The sequence below is a fragment of the Phyllobates terribilis genome, unplaced genomic scaffold (genome assembly GCF_046119375.1).
Source record: "Phyllobates terribilis strain yellow unplaced genomic scaffold, ASM4611937v1 Scaffold_7__3_contigs__length_470593459, whole genome shotgun sequence".
NCBI lineage: Eukaryota > Metazoa > Chordata > Amphibia > Anura > Dendrobatidae > Phyllobates > Phyllobates terribilis.
In genome coordinates this window covers 319,637,367-319,643,978 of record NW_027362767.1, presented here as the reverse complement: position 1 = coordinate 319,643,978, position 6,612 = coordinate 319,637,367, and the positions used below count along the sequence as shown (strand labels likewise).

The 6,612-nt window shown below is 37.5% G+C and overlaps 1 protein-coding gene across 1 annotated transcript in view; it reads left to right on the top strand.

Moving 5' to 3' along the window:
• Positions 1 to 2,197: 2,197 nt before the first annotated feature.
• CHRDL1 (chordin like 1) overlaps positions 2,198 to 6,612 on the top strand; it is a 111,220-nt gene continuing 106,805 nt past the window's right edge. The window contains exon 1 of the mRNA XM_073637903.1: positions 2,198 to 2,398. The gene's annotated coding sequence lies outside the window, so the exon portion shown is untranslated. The remainder of the gene's footprint in view (positions 2,399 to 6,612) is intronic.

The following is a 6,612-nucleotide window of genomic DNA, read 5'->3' as shown; positions in this document are numbered from 1 at the left end:
ATGATGTCTGCATCTGGTTTCTAGCCCCTTCTTATGGACAGCATCATGGAATCAATAGCGGTATATAAATAAATAATAATAATATATGTTCTTAATTCCCTCCTCTTTGTCTAAAGCCCCAGTTCCAGGTGCTGAAAAACAGCCTCAAAGCATAATGCTGCCTCCACCATGCTTCACTGTGGGTATGGTGTTCTTTTGGGCATGCACAATGTTGGCTTTACGCCAAACCAAACGTACCTTTTGGAATTATGACTAAAAAGTTCAACCTTGATCTCATCAGACAATAACATGTTTTCCCATCTGCTTTTGGCAAACTTGATATAGGATATTTTTCTTTGTAAGAAAAGGCTTCTGTCTTGCCACCCTACTCCACAGACGAGAAATATCAAGAACACGGGATGTGATTGTCACATTCAGTACACATTAAATACTTGCGAGAAATTCCTGCAGCTCCTTTAATGTTGCTTTAATGTGGCAGCATCCCAGATCAATTTTCTTATTTTCTTTTCATCCATTTTTAAAGGATAGTTCTAGGTAATGTCACTGTTGTACCAAGCCACTTCTTGATGACTGTCTTCACCGTGTTCCATGGTATAATGATTCCACCTCTCAGTGCTGAGGTCTGTACAGTAATTGACAGCTCAGTTGTCCAGTCTGGTGCAGGGGCATACTGAGCTGTCTGTGTTTTGATTGACAGCTTGGCTGTCCAATGTGAGACCGGGAGGTACTGAGCTATTGTCAGGTGCTCTGAGTTCCCATTATTGTTCAGTTATTCAACTGAGCTGGCAGTCACAGATAGCTGTCAACCGTAGCTTCAGCTAAGTGTGGTTGATTTTCTCTGTGCCTTGTATTTTGATTATTGATCTATCGCTGCCTGACCTTGAACCTTGTTCTGACCATCCGTCTGTTTAACCCCTTTGCTCTGATTCGATATCCTCCTGGTATTTTAACCTTGGACCGTTACCTGACTACGCCTTTGTCTCTTAACACTTTTTATATCCACTATATGTGATTTAACCTTAGAGATTATTTTTTTTTAGTACATGTGATTATATCTGTGGCTAATATAAAGATTTAGGTTATGAACTATTCATTTCAAGGGCTCTTTCGGTGCGAGGATGTTTTCATTAATAATCTACAAAAGGGTTTCTTTATGGTAATAGTAGAGGTGGAATGCCTTATTTCAAAAGGTGGTAAAGTTCAAATCAATGGCAGTATTTAAACAATTAGTAGACATTTATTTCAGATGTAATGGTGTTGAGAGTTATACCATTGAAAATGATCTCATATAGGGTCATAGATACATTAGAGATTGAGTTGGCTACAATTGCCAGGAAGGTTTTCTTTTTTTTCTTTTGGACTTTAAAAAATAGATCTGTTACTTATTGAACTTGATCATACAAATTCTAGAACTTCAACATTGCCATTATTTTTTCCATTCATAGCTAAGGTAACAGGAATGGTCCCAGCTTCTTTCTTGGTTTGAATTTCAATTTAATCTTATTTAAATGGCTGTTTCTTTTAAACGGAAGCTGTCACATTGAAAATTCTGTTAAATGTGTGAGCAGAATGTAACAAGGAAGCAAAACCTGAGAAGTGTGATATACTGTACGGATTTCTCAGAATAGATTCAGTAGAACGAATACGTTATTTGTTTACCTCTCAGCTCATTTGTGGATTAGGAGTCCAGTAGGTGGTCCTTCTTACTGATTGTCAGTCTTCCTTTCATAAGTGTGTATATCAAGATAACTGTCAATCACTGAGTAGGAACACTTATTGGACTTTTAAAGGGGTTATCCTAGACTATTTTTTTTAGAAACACGCCACCACTTCTGCATTTTTCACCCACTCCTGATTTTGGCTTACAAATACTGATGTAAAATACTGAACTTGGGAACGTAGCCTAAAAATAAAGCCTCATGCAACGGAAAAAAAAAAGGTCAGTCATTAAGTCCCATTCCATTTATTATTGGTCACTAAAGGGTTATTAATATACAGAACTGTTGTGTTGTACCTCTAAAGCAAATAAAAAAAAAAATATGGATGTAATATCTTTAGCCACCCCATTTGCTCTAGGTGGTTGAACATTACACCTACATCCAGTAGCAGGTGTCCAATAGTTCCAGAAAGAAAGAGAGACAGACAAAGGTGGGGGAAGAGGGAGGAGGAGTAAGTGGAGGCAGGTACCCCAGCTCTGGCAATCAATCAGTCAGATACAAGCTCTGCCCTCCCTCTCCACACACTCTGCCTGCAACTGCCTTCCCCAGGGAGAACCAAGGAGCTCCATGCTGAGGAACAGGACTGCACTTTGCAACAGAGACACTAAAAGGACACTGGATTATTTATCATACATTCTGCTAGGAAGGATCAGCATCAAACACTGACACTTCTTAAGAAGGTGAGTAATCTGTCATATTTGCTGCTGCTGAATATATTCTGTATTTGTACTGAAAACATGTACAAATAGTTCTGCAACTAAAAGTATGACTCAATAACCATTAACTATAATGTAATAATCAATATAAATATAATTTCTGTGATTTTCAGTTTCACAGTTCGTTACAATAATCTTACTGTGGAAACTGCATCCACTTTGGAACACATGGTTATTATATGAAGCTAAAAGAATGCATTGTATTTTCCTGCTATGACTTTGTGGAATACAGTGTATCAAATTCCCTCACATAAAGTTTTATATATTGCACTTGAAACATCTGAAGAAAATAATACTTCTTTATATTCAGAAATGTCTATAAATGGTCAATTGAACTATTTCTTTATAAAATGTATTTTACAAGTATGTGATGAGACTATACATACAAATGCTGCATGTAGGGTTATTTAAAAGTATATATCAATTCTGCAATTTAACGCCTAGCCTAGGTGGTATTTTCACTAGGATAGGTGATCCATTTCATCCTAAAATTCTATGAGAAATCTAGTAGTGCTATATGGGGGTCATTTTGGGGGGTTCAGGTGGTTGTTACTGTTTTAATCCTTTTGTAAAGGAGACCTGCAGTATAATTCCAGAGAGGCAAAACTAATCACTATTGTACTTTGCGGGGTCCAACTTGTATAGGGTTAAGTTGCAATGCCAAAAAAAATTAAACAGTTTTGGTGGCATTTGCTGGAACACACCTGCTTTATCTGTCTGATACATTGACTATGATTACCCCACAGTTTAGACTTTTGGCTGGAGTGAAAGGGAAAATTGTGCAGGATAATTAGATTATATTTTGTAAATTAAGCTTTATTTGGAATTGCAAATGTGCTACTAGGGTGTGTGCTGGATATAAATCTTGGGTGGTAGAAAATGATTTAATGTTTTAATATAACCTGACAGTTAAAAAGTGTCAGTCAGTGTGTAAAACCTGGACAACACAGCACCTTTATGCTATTTAGAATTTACTGACTTGATGTTGTTATCGATTAGTTTTACACTTTATTCACATACTGTACTGTACATGATGTAAATTATGTGTACAGACAAGGCGGTGGCGTTACTATGTAGCACAGTGTGTACTAGAACGTAATAACAAGTCTGTTTTTATATTTATAGCATGATATGACTGTAGTAAAGAATTGTATAGAAGTTCTAACGTGGAAACTTCATCTGACTCCAGGCATGGCATTCCCAGCATCTCTCTTAATTTAAATTTATTTTGAAAACAGTTTGCTTTGCTGGAGTTAGTGATCCCATATAACATTGTGGGTAATTTTATGGGATAAAATTTGACCATTGAATGAAGTGGATAACATTCACATATTCTCCCAATCCAAAAGCCTACTGATTGGCTTAAGCGGTTTTCCAGGACTTTATTATTGGTGACCTATCCTCAGGATAAGTCATCAGTATCAGTGGGTTTGACCATCACAGCAGCAATGATCAGCTGCAGGAAGGGTAACCACTTCATACATTGTCCTGTGGCTGTGAATGGTACTTCCATTCACTTGTATGGATAGGCCATCAATATTAAAGTCCTGGAAAATCTCTTTTACAGGCATTCTTCAAGGATTGGTAGCTTCAGATTGTCTGTGACATTAGGCAGCATTGTAGCTAAACTTTATTTATGTCAGAGATTTAAGGCAAAGTGTCTTATTGGTATGCCGTCTGCACACATGACACATGTCTTACCTGCTCTTCCAGCAACCCTTTGACTACACCCCTCAGACTGGCTCATAGAAGAACAGGTGAATCCCACTGGTGTGCCCTGTGCAGGAGTGGGCCCCTACCACCCTACATGCACACGTAATTCAATAATTATTGACAAAGGCAGCATCTTCTCATTTAAAGTGGTAGTGTGTGACCTTTATGTAGCTGGCCTATCCTTAGGATAATTGCACAGCACAACTGTCAATGGATTAGTGGCCACTGCCGGGTACTGCACAGGGTGTGGATGTGCAGCTGATCGGCAGAGGTGCCAGGCGTCACACCTCAACCGATCAGATATTGATGACCTATCCTAAGGATAAGCCAGTAATATAAAAGTCCCGGACAACCCCTTTAACAAATTACCTAGTTAATTATATAAAGCATAGTCAAATTTGTAAGTGAGGGCCAGGTAATATTGCATGTAGCTGAAAAGTGGGCCCTCAACATCCTGTTACTGATGGGCCCCTGACACCCAAGTCTGACACTGCCCCTGGGATATGAGCACCATCGGGACAAGGACTGATGTGACTTTAGTCACTGATACAGACTCGATCCAATCTGTGGCTTTTCAATGTGACCCATTCCTATGCATTGTGGAAGGAATATGATCACATATATTATAATTCCGAGTATGCGCTGAATGGGCCCAAAATGTTTCACTTCAAACTTTTAAGATTGACTTTTTGCATACAAATGTTTTAATATTCCGTTTACAGCACATTTACGTGACATTCTTCTCCCTTTACTAAAAATAATATAGGTCCATATAGTGAAAATGGATCTTATCAGCCACTCCGATCGCTCTCATAAACATAGTACATGTGATATGTTATTAATTATATTATTCTGCAATGTGTTCTGCAATTATATGCATATTATTTTTAAATCTCATACAGTAAAATAAATCAATATAATGTAAGCATTTCAAGTTCAATGGAAAAGTGATTTTAAAATTCTTACTTTTAATATCTGGCAAGTCTAAGATTGACCGTGATGTACCGCTAACAAGCCATGGTTTGTGATGCACCCTGCTAGATGGCTCTGTTGTATTAAAATAGGCAAATACATGTGGGCCAACGATCTGATACACAAACATTAGTGAAGGGGCTATTATACGTATTGTGTGCTGTTGTAGCAATTAATAACTCCACTTCCAAAGATGACATGAGTCAACGCATAATCCTAACATAATGGCGGCGATGCTTTATGAGCCACCTCTGTGTTATTATTTGTGGAATATCAGCACAGAAGGAATATGTGTACCTTCTGTGTAACTCCACCAGCTCGTCAGCCAATTCTGCAGGGAAGTATTGATATTCTACCAGACATTATTATTATTAATTACTCGGGTGCTGCGAGTCAATTTATTTTACTATACTGAACATTTTATTAGATGAATTACCTGGATTCAGTGTTCGGTGGTTTGGCTCTAGCTAGTTGTAAGATTTAATAACAGAGAATTGGCTGGTTGCCTTCCGTTTCTAAAAGTTGAGGATTGGCACTAAGCTTGTTATGACACATGTGGGGGTATGAGATGTGTTACTGCTGTAAGAAGAGCAATGTTTATGTCAGCAGAATATGTTGATGTGTGAATAGAAAAATAGTTATTCTCTTTTTTTTAACCTCTCCATAATTAAGGAACAGGCAGGAACCCACAATCCGGAAGTTGGGACCTAACTTTTGCTAAACAGTTAAATCCCTTAGGGGGACGTTAGGGGCACTTGGGCCTCTTTTGTTAGTAGGTAGTATTTAGAAGAGTCACCAGCCCGAGTCTGTCCTCTCTTTTTATATATATATAAAAAAAGGGCAGCCTCAGACTGGTGATAGCTACTCTCCAAAAAAGGAGAGCAAACAAAGGAAGAAATGGTCATAAATCCATAACTATGAAATATGTATCACAGACTTCATTGAATAAAACAATAAAAAATAGGGAAATGGACACAGCAGTTGAAAAAAGCAACCATATACAGCAGGAGAGAACATCACATATATGTATATGGTGTCACATAAGTAGCATGAAGGCAGTGCAGTAAAAATGCAATAAGTAAATATATAAATAAGTAAGCACAAACCTATCAGAGGTCTTATCCTGCTGGAATGGTGCCAGCCCCAACGCGCGTTTTGGCGATGAGCCTTCCTCTGTTTTAATCGTCTTTTTATTGTATTTTTTGTGGGCAGTGCAACAACCGAAAAAAAGCTGTTTTTGCATTTTAACTTTTTTCTTTTTGACTTTTAACATATGGTTAAAACAGTTTTATATCTTGGTAGATCAGACTTTTACAAATGCGACAATACCAAATGTCTTTTCCCATTTAAAAATATAGAAATAAAAGAAGGTGATTTAAATTTCTTAATTTTTTTTAACTTTTTTTTTTCATTTTTACTTTATTTCTTGATCCGCCTAGCCAACTTGAACCTGTGTGCACTTGATCGCTTATCCTATATACTGCAGTACTATA